At 40.3% G+C, this 17,355-nt stretch overlaps 1 pseudogene; it reads left to right on the top strand.

The window, feature by feature from the left end:
* The first annotated feature begins 240 nt into the window (after nucleotides 1-240).
* LOC146730160 (3-hydroxyisobutyrate dehydrogenase, mitochondrial-like) lies at nucleotides 241-16,357 on the top strand (annotated as a pseudogene).
* The last annotated feature ends 998 nt before the right edge of the window (nucleotides 16,358-17,355 follow it).

The raw sequence follows: 17,355 nt of genomic DNA, 5'->3' as shown, positions 1-17,355 counted from the left end.
TAACTTACTACAGTAGGTTACACACTTTGTTTTCAAATTTACAGAAGTTGTAACTAGAAATATAAACATCGACTGCAGATCAGAGGAATGATTGGCAGATATTGCCCACGATGTTTTCTATTTTTGCTACAAAGTCAGGTACAGCTAGACTTTGAGGCGCGTCTTTCATTCACTTTTGGTCGGTCATCGTGTAGTTTGCGTCTACAAATCGGCATTTGTCCAAGTTGTTTAAGCACCACGATGGAGAAGCAAGGAGTCAAAAAACCAGTTGAAGTGAGAACAAGAGTTGTCGATTTGTATTTTCGTGGACTGTCGTTTGCTGAGATTAGAGATCGAAATGGTGTTTCAAAGCAGACAGCTTATAATATCGTCAAATGGGTTGTTACCACCGAGAGTAACCTGCCAGGAAACTGAAAACGTATAGACTATGTCGAATATTATAAAACATTGCGACCGTGCATTTATGGACGGGAAATTCGACAAAAACTACTTGTGTACGGCGGCAACCCTCCCCCGACGTGTGATCGTGTGTTGCCAGTGATAAGCTTTTTAAAGCGATTATTTGGTGGCACATCAACCTTTTGGTTCTCATCGTCGAGAACTACTTATGTATTTAATTTCATTATTGATATACTGGATGAAGTCTTTATAGGACATTGGTTGCAGGCAGTTTTCAGTTGTATACATCGACGTGATACGGATATTTCCATAGTAGGAATAATGAATGCCCTTTGATTAATAATTCTGTCATGATCAGTCGGTCAGCTGGTTCTGTAAAATAACGTTCTTTACAGTGCCACCACTGTATGCGCCCTCTCACTGAAATAACATGTGACGCAAATTGAAGTACAAAACTGAGTTGAGAGCCTTTATCTTTTACTGGAGGAGAAATTCAAAACTAATGTACCGCCGCTTGTATGGGCGGAGCTTTCTTTCGGTGTGCTTCAAATTGCAGACATACTGTCTGCATTATTTGTAACAACTTATGTAAATGTTAAAAATAAAGTGTGTAACCTATTGTAGTAAGTTATCAACATCTAGCACTACTTCAGCGTCAAATCAGTGCCTGGAATTGCTGTAAAATTAACTTTCCTTAATCAAAGAATTGTCTCGCACTTTGAAACACCAACGACCCGTACTAGGATATGGCATTGTATAATTTACATCAAATCACGTGTACAATGCATCTATACCGGTAATTCAGTTCAGATTGTTTAAATTATAGTCCAAAATATAATCTGACAACTTTCTTTTGTGAAGCGCCCCCGCTGGTAGAAATATCCATCGGCAACGAGATGTTGTTTTCAAACAGCACAGGAAAAATAATGCTCTCTGAAAAATTGAGTAGCCATGTACAAATACATAATAAATTACACAGAAACAGAAATTTGTGTTTTTTTAGATATTTATTCAGGCATACATGATATCTCATCCATACCAATTCAATTATGTACTCTCATTTTCATTTGAATGTGTGCAACAGTACGGTATATAAAAAAATTATTTTCGTCCTTCTTGTGTTTTACACACTAAAACGTCCATGACCAATCTATTCAGTATTTTGATCCAAATTAGCGAAATCTTAAGGGCTGGGCTTGTTGCGCAGCATGTATCGGTCATGACGTCACATTGTACATTGTATCACCATAGGTGGCCACCTGAGTTACTAAGGCAGGTATTTCCAGAGGTCAGGGTTCATCTCATTTTCATTGGTCTTCTTGTCTGCAGTTGATAAATTTTGCCTAAATTCATCATGGTTTTCTTTGCAATGCACCTTCATTTCATGTTAATTTGTGTCACCGACGATTGAGTATGATTATAATCTATGAGCAGTAAAAGATGCATAATATATATAATAGGGTGATCATGAGAATACCACCAAGTATGTACTCAGGCAGTGCAGGATTGCAACTACCTCTGCTATACAATGTTGATACAATCACAGTACTGCCTTTGTGTATACTTGTAATAGAGTAATCATGAGAATACCACAAAGTATGTACTCAGGCAGTACAGGATTGCAACTACCTCTGCTACACATTAGTTGATACAATCACAGTACTGCCTTTGTGTATACTTGTAATAGAGTAATCATGAGAATACCACAAAGTATGTACTCAGGCAGTGTAGGATTGCAACTACCTCTGCTACACATTGATTGATACAATCACAGTACTGCCTTTGTGTATACTTCACTGTATTCTTGTGATAAACTTGTACTATTCTTGCTATAACATATATAACAATACTCTCTGTCTTGCATACCTATGAAATGAAATAAAAAAATTGGTGAGACATTCATTTACTCATTACTTTTACCTGACAACTTAAACAAGTAAATGAAGATTAAATATGTCCTGGCACCACCCTCATTGTCACCCGAAATAAAATAATTTGGTCCAAGATGTCATTGTTGCCTTGTTTGATAATGGTGTTATAGTGATACGTTGACAACGAGGCACGTACGTTAGAGTTTACAAGCCTACAGTGAAATTGAAAAGGTATTATACTGTAAAATTCTTTTTTTTCACTTGGAATTAATTTTCACTATTTTCGCTAAAGGAATGATTCAGTGAAAATAAAATCCAGCAAATATATCTTTTTTTTCTATATTTTACATTCAATTTGTCAAAAATCTATGAAAATAAATTCCATACGAAACATCCAAAATGTCTTTTCAGCGAAAATTAATTCCAGCGAAAATAAAGTGTTCTACAGTAGTACTCAGGTGTGCTTAGTAAACAGAAGTGCCATGGCAACATTTTTCAAAAGTCACTGACACGTTCGCTGCCTACAAAATTTCACAATTTTAGTTGACTTATTGAATTTGTCTTACTAGTAAGTTAAAAATAAAGTGCTTTACAGTATTTGAAATACATTGTTTATAATAGGTATGAATTTGCATGTACGGGCAGACATTTTTGTGAATATTTGGTCTAATTAAGATTTCACTCATCTTCCCTATTTTATGAACAGTAAAACTGCATTTCATTCATTTTGTGTAACATGCCACCTAATTTTTCTTTCTTTTTTTTCAGTTTCCAGCGAGAGTAAGGTATGTTTACCTTTTTTATCTTGAAATCAAACAAAACTTGTGTTTCTTATCAGTGGAAGAGCTACTAAACAAAGTGCTTTGAAACAGAATTGGTGGGCTTGTCCATTGAAATTCAATTTTCCTGAGTTTACTTAGTGGGGCCTTGCATGCACTTTCAGATCAACGTAAGTGAGCTCTGTGTATGGATGAGTATGCTTTTTGATGCCTTGGATCTGAGTTGTACTGTATATCATTTCACAAAGATGGAGAGAATTAATTGTCACATTAGACTCTCGACTGGTAGACCCAAGTTTAAATCCTACCTTAAGCCTCCATTGATATTATTAAAGACCAATCACTAGTAACATAGTGGTTGTCACATTAGACTCATGATTGGTAGACCCAAGTTTAAATCCTACCTTAGGCTGAAAGAAAATAGGTTGGCACATACACTGGTTGAGTGTGCCACAGACTCGATGGGAAGGCCAATTCTACTGGCCGAGATTCATTCGCTAACAAATGTGGCTTCTGGGGATCCAGGTGCTTGTGTTTGACTGAGCCTGGTTGACGCCAGGATAGTGCATTAATATTACCATTTGACAGAGAGATGGCCACACAGCCCTGTCATGTAAAAATGCACCGCAATGTATGTGTCAGTACTAGCACTTGCAATTTGCACATACAAAAAAAATCAGGAGCAACAGTGACATTCAAATTCCGGAACTGTTGCCTGGCTCAAACTCATTTTTGAAAAAAGGGTATGTGTGAGTTATTTATTAATGTGTTAATTATTGTTTATTGTAAATTAAATTTGTCAGGCAAATGGTTCACCTGTAGGATTCATAGGTTTAGGTAACATGGGAGGACCCATGGCACAGAATTTGATAAAACGCGGTTACGCACTCGTTGATTACGATGTCTACCCAAAGCTATAACACCCATACAAGACTTAGGAGCACAGGTAGCAGAATCACCGGCTGAAGTTGCACAGCATACAGATCGAATTATAACAATGTTACCATCTAGTCCACATGTACAGAGTGTATATGCAGGAAGTGATTGCATATTTAAGGTAATTGGTCAATATGGAGTTCATTATATAATATTGGTTCATATAAAGTTCATTATTAGTCAATATGGATCTGATTATTTTTCACATTTGCACATTATTGGCCTGTACGGAGTTTATATTGGTTCATATAGAGTTCATTATTAGTAAATATGGATTTGATTATTTTTCACATTTGCACATTATTGGCCTGTATGGAGTTTATATTAGTTCATATGGAGTTCATTATTTAATATTGGTTCGACAATTAGTCCTAAACCGTAAGTCCAAATGCTTTGATATTTGCAGAAATGGTACTTGGGGGTGGTCCTTTGTCAGATTTGTTAAATTTGTGTCAAAATATCCAATTTGAATTTTTAGTGAATATTTTTGACATTTTGCAAACTGTGACACCAGACAGTGACATTTACCGTTGAGTCGCCGCTAAGGAAATACAAGTCACGACAGTCTTTCATCAATCAATAATATACATGTAGTACAACAACTTATAAAAGGCATAAACAGTTCACCTCTCTGTACTCACACACTGTACACATGCTGCCACTTGGTTTATCTCATTTTTCCTCATAAATCAGTGACATCAGTTGTGGAATCTAGAAGCATGCATATTAGATGGTGTGCAGATAACAGTGTCCTTACAAAATTATTATTATTGTAAATATTAAATTCACTACGTTCAATTACCCACCATAGACTCCGGTCAGTCAAAATGACTATTTTGAACTGTAGGCATTAATCAGCAATTCTGCCGGTGACAGAGAGATAGAATCTAGGTCAGGGGAAGCCCCATGACCTCAAGATTCTTTTACCCCTTACATCACGAACCCACGTGACCGAGGCCACCTGGCAGCGCCACAGGTAGCCGTTCTTCACTCTTAATTTCTCTCCGCCTCAAGTGGAGATGAAATCTAGCGAGCTCTGCTGGATCGCCTGCTTTTTTTCCTGTCCGGATATATAGCTTGGGTTGTTGCCGCTGCTCGGCATCCGACATGGTAGCTGGTAGGATAAGTTTTCCTTGTCTTTTTTTTACCCTCGTGTTGTTTTCCCCTTTGTGTGTAGTATTTTTCACAGCAAAGAAATCAAAATCCGGCGCCACTACGTAGTCACATGTTGATTTCATGGCGGCACCTTTTACAACTGTAATTCGTCTCCCTCATGCATGTCTTCTTTTATATTTAATGTATTTAGCAATATATCGATGTAATGACAGCTCCAAGGCTCGCTGCCTTTTTCTTCCGGTCCCCTCGTCTTTCGAGCCGACCGTACAGTGATTTATTCAGGATCTGCCAGCATAGAACTCGCATCCGAGATGCTTTGTCGTGGCTACGTGTGGGTTTCGGGTTTTTTTGCGTGAAAGCGTGTTTTTTTCACTGGAGTTCTGAGGCCTGAGATTTTCTTTCAGAGCCATCAAAATCGCTGACACTGACCGCGTCACAGCAAGGTCGCGCGTCCAGTAAACAAATTCGTTAAAGTGAGTTGCGTGTTTTGCATGAGTGGAAAGTCCTCACGCTCGGCTACCGGTACTTCATGTACCGGGACGTCGAGTAAGAGGCCCGACGGCGGAGGTACCGATATTTTCTCGGTCTCCCCCGCTGATCGGAAGGCATCCTCACAGTCTGTTTTTTCAGGCGGTGTTTTACCCGATTTTACCGGCTGCAGCGAGGCTGTGTCCCTGGAGGCTTTCCTCCTATGGGGCCCGTTGCGGGTCTCTTCGTGGACCCTTCCTCGCACGGCGCCGAGTTTGCCTCTGAGTTGAGGGCTTTGGTCGAAGGACTGTCGGGGCAATTGCATCCCTGGCAGGCTGGGTAGATCAAACGCAGTCCGAGCGAGCTGTCTCCACTGTGTCCCCTCAGTGGGCAAGCAGGAAGAGACACGAAAGCATGTTTGCATTCAAACACGTCTCTTCCGGGGAACCCCCGTTCCCAGGCACGGCTCTCGCACTATTTTGGGGGGTGGCCGAGGCCCAGGCTAATTGCCCAGGTCCTTCTCGGGATCCTCGGGCACTGAATGCCAACGGGGTGCTGGCAGCCAAGTCTCCGATCTTGGGGCAGGGCTTTCAGGGCAGGGCACACGTTGACCCCCCCTACTTTCAGCCAGCTATGGTTCGTTACGCGGTAACGGTACAATGGTAACAAGTTTTTCCTTGTGTCCGGTCCCCGCTGTGGGTTTTGACTCTTTTCTTACCAACCCACGGGCGTCCCCAGAGGGAACCGACCCTGTCATGAGACGCACAGTCGAACACGCTCCCTCTCACATATTAAAGTGAAAGGAGATGCAGTTCGCTCGCGTCGGATACAGCCGGTACTCCGGGCGTTCCCTCAGAGTCATCCATCTGTATGACTCGGTGAGCCACGCTTTTGGGGTGAGGCGGAGTATCATCGATCCCAGTGATACGATGTATATACCCCCACCCTTGATCCTAAAGCAACCACCTAAGGTTGCTTCAACGCTTATGGGATCACGGACGTCGGGATCCAAAGCAACCCCGTTGGCAAGTCTCTCCCTGTCCGCCTGAGTGCGGAGTGGGCGCAGAGCATGCAAATGGTGTTGATGGGTGGCGTTGGTCAGCCGTGGAGGATGTAATGCTTAAGGCCCCCGAGTGGGGATAACATAAGGCAACACTTCCCACTGGACCAAACGCTACCCGGTCGGTGTGGTTTCGGGATCAGACCCCATAGCGTGGGATGATACCAAAACACCCGCAACCGGATTCCAAGGCTCCTTCCCCAGACCCCGGTACCACGAATTTGGCAAACCAGGCAAAGGGGGATAGCCGCGTTCCATGGGTGTCCTTTCCAATTGAAGACGACCCATCTAGCCCTGAAGGCAGAGTTGCTTGAGCACATTATGCGTGACCAGCACTCTGGAGACCTTGGAGGCAGAACGCACCAGCCTCCTAGACCAGGCGACATTTTTACTGGTGGGCCACCGCACATCTACATGCGACACCCCCTAGTGTCGCCTGGCTCTCTTGACCAGGGCCACTACCGTGCTACGAGACGCGGCCTTAGACACACGTGTTTTCGCCAACAAGCTGAGCCGGGGTACGTCCCCACCTCAGTGACGCAGACTGGACTTCCTCCACCCTCTTTGTTCAGGGAATGGTGGGTACAGTCTCGGAGCTTTGGAGTGCAATGAACCGGAGGGTTCAGTTTGAATCCGCTAGCCAGTTGGTCTACCATGGGCAATCGGAGGGCACCCCAAGCACAGAAAACACAACGCCCTAGGGCGTTGTCCGCTAGCTGGAGTCAGCCAGGAGGCAAGCGCTTATACCCTTCCATGGGAGGGGAGGGTAGTGGCGCGCCCTCAGGGAGGTAAGAGCCAGGTGGTGGCTCCTCACCCTCCCTGGGCGGACGTCTACCCGGCAGCAAGGGGAGGCATGTTTGACGCTCACCTCTGCAACCGGGGGGACAGGCACGTGTTCGGTGAATGGCCAGGTCACAACTTAGTGACTACTTCAGGCCTTGGGGACTCACCTCATGGGGGAAGGAAGCACACCCCCCCTCGCAACTGCCGAACACGTGGCCACATATCCCTGTCAACACAGATTGCGTCGGTGTAGTCCGGTTTGGAGACAACGGGTGACCGATCCCTGGACCTTTCCAGGTGGTAACATCAGTTTACGGGATACCGCTGAAATCTCCTTTTCCCCCTGTCAGTGTCTCCCCTGTTGGGCACTGCCAGGGGACTCCCGCAAGGCGGAATCAATCAGACAGGAAGTAGCAGTTTGCTGGGAAAAGACGCCATACACAGGGTACATCAGCCGGGGCTAAATACCAAATCTACAAATGGCAGGCGTCCAGTTTTGGACCTAGGCAGACTGAATCAGTACGTGCTCCTCGATCGGTTCCACATGGAGACACCATTCAGGGTTCTTCTCTCCATCCACAGTTTTGACTGGCTAGCCCCGTTAGACTTGAGCGGGGCCTACCTGCACGTACCGATGCACCCAGCGAGTTGCCATCTCCTTCGAATCGCCGAGCTGGGCCAAGTATTCGAATCTCGGGTGCCTCCCCGTTCGGGTTAGGCACAGCGCCCTACGTGTTCACCAGAGTGATGAAACAGGTAGTGCTGCTGCTTCACCAGATGTCGGTACACCTCAATTCGTACCCAGACTTCCGGTTACCAACAACCTGGGCAAGGGGTAATAGCCGAACGTGTCAGGCTAACACAGGATTTACTTCACCAGTTGGGCTCATTGGTAAATCGACAAGTCCCACCTCGACCCAACGTGCAGTTGGTGTCCCTGGACATGGAGTTTTGACACAGAGGTATGCTTGGCTTAGCTATTTCAAGCGTATTGCTTAGCGCTAGGCAGCCTAGCCGAATGCCTAGTCAGCGTTCCCTCTGTGTCCCTCCGCGAACTAACACGGATCATCGAAATGATGACCTCGGTTCGAAGGGTCGTTCCCCAGGCCGCACTACGCAGCCGCCCGGTATAACGCTTGTTATAGCGCCGAGCTCTCCTATGGGAACTAGATAGGTGGGTTTCAATCTCGGCCCAAGTGAAGGAAGCCCTGCCCTGGTGGTTGTCACTGGCCAACCTCTGACAGGGGAGCCCCTTGGGCCCGCTCGCCGCAGGTATGACTCTGGTAACAGATACCTCCCCCTAGGGTTGGGGAGCGCATCTATTGGGCCAATAAGCCTGAGGATATGGCCCCGCATTAGTTTCGGGACTACCATATCAACCGGCTCGAACTGAGAGCAGTGTACTTAGCACTACCACGCTTTCTACCCGTAGTTCGAGACCACAGAGTCCTGCTCCGCACAGGCAACGCAGCGGTGGTCTCCTTCAAGAAGGAGGGGGGGAACGCGTTCCCCATCGTTGTCAGTCCTAGCGGAGCAAAATCCTACTTTGGTGCCTGGAATACAATGTGGAGCTAACCGCACACCACCTTCCAGGGGTAAGGAACAGTCTGGCGACGCCCTTTCAGGGCGGCTCCGTCTCCAGAACACGGAGTAGCTGATACCCCAGTGGGTAGCCTCTAGGCTGTTTTCGGCCGTGGGACGGTCCAAGGTTGGACCGTTTTGCCGCACTCCGGAACGCCAAGCTCCCGACGTACGTAACACTCCTGCTGACTCCAAAAGACTGGGCCAGGGTCACTTTGCTAGCCCCGTGGACCCACTTAGTTGTGTACGCCTTTCCTCCCTTCCCGCTAGTTCACCGACCACCGGAGAAAAGCTTCGACAGGTGCACACTCGCATATTATCATGGGTTGCACCCAATTGGCCAAGCAAGGCCTAGTTTCCACTTCTGTTGGGAAGGCTAGTCGAAGCGCCAGCAGTGCTTCCGGACTTACCGGACCTGCCGTCCCAACCAGACGGCGCACTACCAACGAGCCCAGCAGGTACCACTTACACGCATATTGATATTGTCACTGATATTGACAATCATATACATATGTAATAGTAAACATAGAGTTCATTATTGTTTTATATGGAATGCATTATTGGTTTATATGAAGTTAATTATTGGTTTATATGGAGTTCATTATTGGTTTATATGGAATGCATTATTGGTTTATATGAAGTTAATTATTGGTTTATATGAGTTCATTATTGGTTTATATTAAGTTCAATATTGGTTCATAAATATAATTTACTGTCAGAAAATTTTTTTTACTGTCTTGCTCATAATTGCACATCATATTTGTGTACATGTATGCAAAGCTAAGGTCATGTAATAAATGATTTGGAAATAACATTTTCTATAATTATATATTTTTTATTCAACAGTTCCGTGAAGCAAGGCAGTTTATTGATTGACAATAGTACAATAGATCCCGTAGTGTCTAAAGATATGGCAGCATTGGCTGAGAGAAAAGCCTGTGTGTTTATGGATGCACCAGTGTCTGGAGGTACATGTATGTGTTATACTAAGAAGATTAAAACCAAATTGAAATATTCAAACAAAATTGAAATATTCAAATTGAATTGAAACATTCAAATTAAATTGAAAGATTCAAACCAAATTGAAATATTCAAAGCAAATTGGAATATTTAAATTGAATTGGAATATTCAAATTGAATTGAAATATTCAAATTGAATTGAAAGATTCAAACCAAATTGAAATATTCATTAAAAGGGAACTAAATAGAGCCTTATTTGGTGTTTGTATTTATCAAGTTATGTATATTGATTATAAATTTGCAAAAAACAAAAATGATTATCTTCAGAGTTATGATGATTTAAATATGAGAAACCATAAACCTGCGAATGACTTCCATAAAAAAACGCCCTCGTGAGGTATAAACAGGAAAAGAAACAAAGCATGATGACGAAATAGTATCTGATTAAATATAAGCAACTTAGGGAGCCATAGTTGGCTGGACTGGTGAATTGACTTCTAGTCTAGGTTGTTTCGACTTTTACGTTAATGTTATTTACAAGCGTGTCAACATACAAACATTACGGATGTGCGACTGATCGAGACAGGCATTTTGTTTTCTTTTTTGTCTGTCTAATAAATGCTGTTTCCAGTACTGCACTGTGCGGCGTGCAAATTATTTCAAAGTCTGGATGCTGGAGTATGCAATCTTGAGTTTGTAGGGTGGTGGTGGTGGAAACATTTTCGTCCATGTATTCACGGGGCTGCACTGGCAAATCATGGGATAATTGTCACAGGAACACCAAGCTGATTGTTCACAGACTTCCATGTAATTTGAAATAAAACTATCATCCGAACAAGGGGCATCGTCGACGATATACTCTCATCACTCACACTGGACTGATCTGAATCTTCACAGTATACCGTACTTCCCTGATCATAAGCCCGGAGGCATGAACACGTAAAGGAAAAGTAAAGGATGAGCTTATACTCGAGGACCAACTCAGAAAAAATGATTTTGTTTTAGGGTTAAACACTGTAACCATATTGCCAACAATGAAAAATTATCCAAAAAAAAATATTCGTTCACCACGCCGGGCTCGGGAAAATAATACTTCTTTTTGAAAAAATGCGTCATTGATTTCTACAACACTTACAATGAAGAAACAAACATGTTCATACAAAACACACACATTTTATTACAATACGATTTACGGTACATACCGTCTGAATTTACGGTGAAATAATGGGTAGGGTCTGTGGGGAAACAGTCGAAGGCATTTATCATTATCTTCGTTTTTGTAACAACTTCCTTTGACCTAACAGGTCATGTCTTTCATTAACCAATCAAAATGATGTGTCGTAATGATGAAATTTTCCGATTATTTACGATGATTTGTTAACGCAATGCGGAAGTGAATTACCGCAATGTTAAAATACGAACTGCAGCACTGATTGCAATGTAAAAAACGATGATTTTTTCCCCCAAAAAATCGGCGATTCGCAATTTCCGAAAAGTAAACAAAGGTTAATAGTAACCGTGGGTAAACTAAGTGTGGAGGAAGAATTTAAACACCTTTCTCGGTCGCCAACATGTTTCCCATGTTGACAGGCGTTGGACGATTTTGAAGATCTTCCACCACTTCTTGAATTCCTTCTACCGCTTGTTGTGTCATTCTTTGGTCTCCAGCAATGGCTTGTGTCATTTGTCCAAGATGTTCCGTTAGAACTTCACGAATTCCTTCCATCATGTATGTCTTTTGTCTTGTAATCATACAGTGTTCCCAGGATGATTTTTGTGTTGAACACAATGCCCAAGGGTTATCCACCACGTGTGATAGGTATTTTTGATGGTTAACAACCTTTCACTTAGGTAACCGGGATTCGGTCGTTTCCACGCTAGGCTGACAAAAGACACACACAAGCTTCGTTCATGTTCCCAAAACGATTCTCTGCCAAGTCCCTTGTTTTCACTCGAGACAGCATTAAATCACTCTTTATTTCTTGTCACTCCTTAACCAATTACAATCAGTATAAGAGACTCCAAGGCCTTGCCTTCCAACAAACAACCAATCACATGAAAGTTTTACACATCATAATCAATTAATTACTCGTCAAGCTGTCTAGAGAAAACATTTCTATACATTGTCAACACTAACTAATATTGATGGGGTAATAATCTCGCACTAACATTCCACCAAGATACTACCTTTTTTAAACTCGCAAACAACATTGGTTTAGAATTACAGCTACTGTCTTGTATCTTAAAAACTGCAGAGTCATAAGATGTTTTTGGTTGATTTCGACCAGCTCGCCATCTGGTCTTGTCATTAACCTTTATCAGTATATGTCATGACAACCACTGTCAAACTGACTGAAATATAAATCATGATAGTAGTCTCAAAGTAAACCATGCCCAATAACCAGGTGCACGACTTAACGATCACATTTTTGGCTTTTCGAAAGCTACTACTCAAATAAATATGGATTACTCCAGTATTGCAACATCGGGGTTCATCCTGAGTAAATGACAGAATAGAGAGAATGCGAACCACGTTGTGACACGTTCGCCATGCACTCTGAATTTAATGCGAGTTTTCCCATAAAAGCACGAATCAAACTACCATGCCAATCACCATTATTATGAAATGAAACACAATTTTTACACGCATATTTTAAAGAATATCGTCGACGCCCAGTAAAAACACTCTGAGCTTATAATCTTGAATGCCCTCAACTCGATAAATGCCTAAAAATAGAAGGATGGGCTTCATACTCGGTAGGGACTTACGATCAGGGAAGTACGGTACTTTAACGCAATTGGGCTTCCTCTATCAGAATACTGTGGTTCAAACACATAATGCTCTAACCCAAGTTAACCCAAAATCTTTTTACTAGAATTCATAATCTCAGATGTTACTTTAGTAAATAACAAACATACAACTATAGTGTGAAAACCACCCTTTGTGACCCCAATGAAATGTTCATTGTTGTAACATTTTGAGAGGTTCTTTGACCTGATAAGAAAAAGTCTGTATTGAAAGATAACCTCATGTTATCTGTAACAAGAATGTTTAGAGGCTGCATTTAGGGACTCGTTATTTCCGGTGTGGGAGGGCTGCCAAAGCTTCAACGTTAACATTCATTCACAACTCGTTTCACATGGGGGGGGGGACTGCGATAGCTACAATGTTAACATTCACTCACAACTTGTTATTTCAGGTGTGGGGGCTGCAAAAGCTGCAACGTTAACGGTGGAAAAGAAACAGAGTTTCCAGCAGCAGAAGAGATTTTGAAATGTATGGGGAAAAATGTAGTACACTGTGGACCAGTAGGAACTGGTGAGGTAAGATTAATAATTATTGAGCTTCAAGCAGACAATTAAAATTATATTTTCAGCACACAGTGACATGCTGTTTTTGATATTTTTTTTGACTCCCATGTGCGAAGCACATAATGGGAGTCTTTGAAGTTAGTGTGTCTGTGTGTGTGTATGTGTGTATGTGTGTCCGACTGTTCCACTGCTATCTCAAGAACCATACATCGGTTTTTGATGAAACTTGGTACATAGATGCTCTGGGCCAATGCGCAGATTTGATTAGGTTTTGGTAAAAATCCATGCTCGTTAATTACCTAATTTGCATGATAATTAGCTGATTTTTAGCTGTTCTATGACTGTTCCACTGATATCTAAAGAACCACTCATTGGATTTTGATGAAACTTGGTACATAGATGCTCTGAACATATGTGCAGATTTGATTGGTTTTTGGTAAAAATCCGTGCATATTAATTACCTAATTTGCATGATAATTAGCTGATTTTTAGCTGTTCCATGATTGTTCCACTGATATCTAAACAACCACTCATTGGATTTTGATGAAACTTTGTACATACATGCTCTGTACTAATGTTAGGTTTTGATTAGTTTTTGGTAATAATCCGTGGATACTAATTACCTAATTTGCATAATGATTAGTCAATTTTCGGTTTTTCCACTGATATCTCAAGTACTAATCATCACATTTCAATGAAACTTGGTACATAGATGTCATATGACACTGTACAGACCTGATAGTTTTTATGGTAATATCAGTACATATTAATTACCTAATTTGCATAATTAATTAATTTTCAGCATTTGATATAAGTAATGAGCATTACATTTCAATGAAACTTGGTACTTACTTACTCAAGGACTATGCAGAGATTGATTGTTTCCAATAAATATTTGTGCATATTAATCACCTAATTTGCATAATTAGTTAATTTTCAGCTTTTCCACGGGTATCTCAAGTACTAATCATCGCATTTCAATGAAACTTGGTACATAGATCCTTTAGGACTATGCAGAGACCTGATTAGTTTTAGGGCAAATAATTGTGCATATTAATTAATTAACTAATTTGCATAATTCATTTTCAGCTTTTCTACTGATATCTAAAGTACTAATCATCACATTTCAATGAATCTAGAATTATGCAGACCCAATTAGTTTCCGGTAAATATTTGTGCATATTAATCACCTAATTTGCATAATTAACCAACTTTCACACTGATATCTCAGGTACTAAACATCACATTTCAATGAAACTTGGTACATAGATGTCATATGACACTGCACAGACCTGATAGTTTTTATGGTAATATCAGTGCATATTAATTACCTAATTTGCATAATTAATTTTCAGCATTTGATATAAGTACTAATCATCACATTTCAATGAAACTTGGTACATAGATGTCATATGACACTGCACAGACCTGATAGTTTTTATGGTAATATCAGTACATATTAATTACCTAATTTGCATAATTAATTAATTTTCAGCATTTGATATAAGTAGTGAACATTACATTTCAATGAAACTTGGTACTTACATACTCAAGGACTATGCAGAGATTAATTGTTTCCGATAAATATTTGTGCATATTAATCACCCAATTTGCATAATGATTAGTCAATTTTCGTTTTTTCCACTGATATCTCAAGTACTAATCATCACATTTCAATGAAACTTGGTACATAGATGTAATATGACACTGCACAGACCTGATAGTTTTATGGTAATATCAGTACATATTAATTACCTAATTTGCATAATTAATTAATTTTCAGCATTTGATATAAGTACTAATCATCACATTTCAATGAAACTTGGTACATAGATGTCATATGACACTGCACAGACCTGATACTTTTTATGGTAATATCAGTACATATTAATTACCTAATTTGCATAATTAATTAATTTTCAGCATTTGATATAAGTAGTGAGCATTACATTTCAATGAAACTTGGTACTTACATACTCGAGGACTATGCAGAGATTGATTGTTTCTGATAAATACTTGTGCATATTAATCATCTAATTTGTATAATTAGTTAATTTTCAGCTTTTCCACGGGTATCTCAAGTACTAATCATCGCATTTCAATGAAACTTGGTACATAGATCCTTTAGGACTATGCAAAGACCTGATTAGTTTTAGCGCAAATATTTGTGCATATTAATAAATAATTTGCATAATTAATTTTCAGCTTTTCTACTGATATCTAAAGTACTAATCATCACATTTCAATGAATCTAGAATTATGCAGACCCAATGAGTTTCTGGTAAATATTTGTGCATATTAGTCACCTAATTTGCATAATTAACCAACTTTCACACTGATATCTCGGGTACTGTACAACAATAGACTGACCTGGATAATTGTGGGTTAAAACCTGTACATATTAATTACCTAATTTGCATAATTAACCAATTTTAAGCTTTCACACTGATATCTAAAGTACTAATTATTCCATTTCAATGAAACTTAGTACAAAGATGCTCTAGGACAATGTACAAACCTAATTAGTTTGGGGTAAAAATCTGTTCATATTAATTCCCTAATAAGCATAATAATTCATAATTTTTTGGTTCTAATCACATTTCCATTAAACTTGGAAACATAGATTTTCTGTTACATTGCGCAGACCTCATTAGTTTTACACTCAAATCTGTTCATATTAATTTTCTGATTTGCATAATTAGTTTTCAGCTAAGTAATTTCGAATTATATTTAATGTGTCTCCAATACTCTCAGCACATGGGAGTTCTTTCTAAGCTTTCTTTGATTGTACTATTTTTTTATTACAGACTTGGATTGGACCATACATTATTAGCCAAAATATTAAACATGAGTAGTGGTAGATGCTGGTCTAGTTAGCTTTATAATCTGGTACCTGGTGTTGTCTTGCTGATAAGGCTTAATTTTGTACTATGTTTTTATTACAGACTTGGATTGGACCCTAAATTATTAGCCAAGATATTAAACATGAGTAGTGGTAGATGCTGGTCTAGTTAGCTTTATAATCTGGTACCTGTTGTTGTCTGGCTAATAAGGCTTAATTTTTGACTCCCGTGTGCGAAGCACAAAAAGGGAGTCTTTGCAGTTAGCGTGTCTGTCTGTCTGTCTGTCTGTCTGTCTGTCTGTCTGTCTGTCTGTCTGTCTGTCTGTGTGTCTGTCTGTGTGTCTGTGTGTCTGTCTGTCTGTCTGTCTGTCTGTCTGTCTGTCTGTCTGTCTGTCTGTCTGTGTGTGTGTGTGTTTTTTCAATCGATATCTCAAGAACCAATGCTCGGATTTCAATGAAACTTGGTATGTAGCTTGTCTGGGGCAATGCGCAGATTTGATTAGTTTTTGGTTGACATCCATGCATATTAATGAGCTCATCTGCATAATAATGTGTGAATTTTAAGCTATTTCAGTTATATCTCAAGAAGCATTAAAACGATTTTTATGTAACTTGGTAAGAATGTTACTAATGATTGGCTGCTGCAATTCATTGTTGTATTTTACATTTTAATTAAAATTTAGCATTTTTTATGTATTTTTTTTAAAGTTTGTTATGCCCAATTGCATGAATACAACTAATAGGAATCGGTGAGTGGACTAATTTGCATAATGATGCGCATGCGTGTTCTATTTTTTATGATCAGCAATTTATGATGGTGTCAGCCATTTTGTTATTTCCAGTGTGTTGTACAAAAACGAAGCAAGCGCTCGGGAGATGAAATGTATTTATCAGTTTACATTATGAAAAGGTCTAAGAAATTACATGTATGATTTTTTATTATCGTATAAGTAAATAAATAAATAAGTAATTGAACAAATGTATAACCTCAATGACTGTGAAACGAATTACTGTGCAAGCTAGTTTACATTCACGTGTGGTGTACAATTACATTCAAGCCACGGAACATTGAGCCCTGTGTGAGCCCAGTCAAGAAAATAATGAATGTGAGATTCATCATCGCCAAAACCATGGCAGTGTTGAAGATATGAAAATGGTTGGTAGGTTCAATTTCATGGTAAAATGTTGTGTAAATTCGTTGTACTTGTGAATCCTGATTTATCACCGTATTATTGAACGCGAGAACAA

Source organism: Saccoglossus kowalevskii, chromosome 20, assembly GCF_978046115.1.
Source record: "Saccoglossus kowalevskii chromosome 20, keSacKowa6.1, whole genome shotgun sequence".
Lineage (NCBI taxonomy): Eukaryota > Metazoa > Hemichordata > Enteropneusta > Harrimaniidae > Saccoglossus > Saccoglossus kowalevskii.
This window is presented reverse-complemented; position numbering and strand designations above follow the sequence as displayed.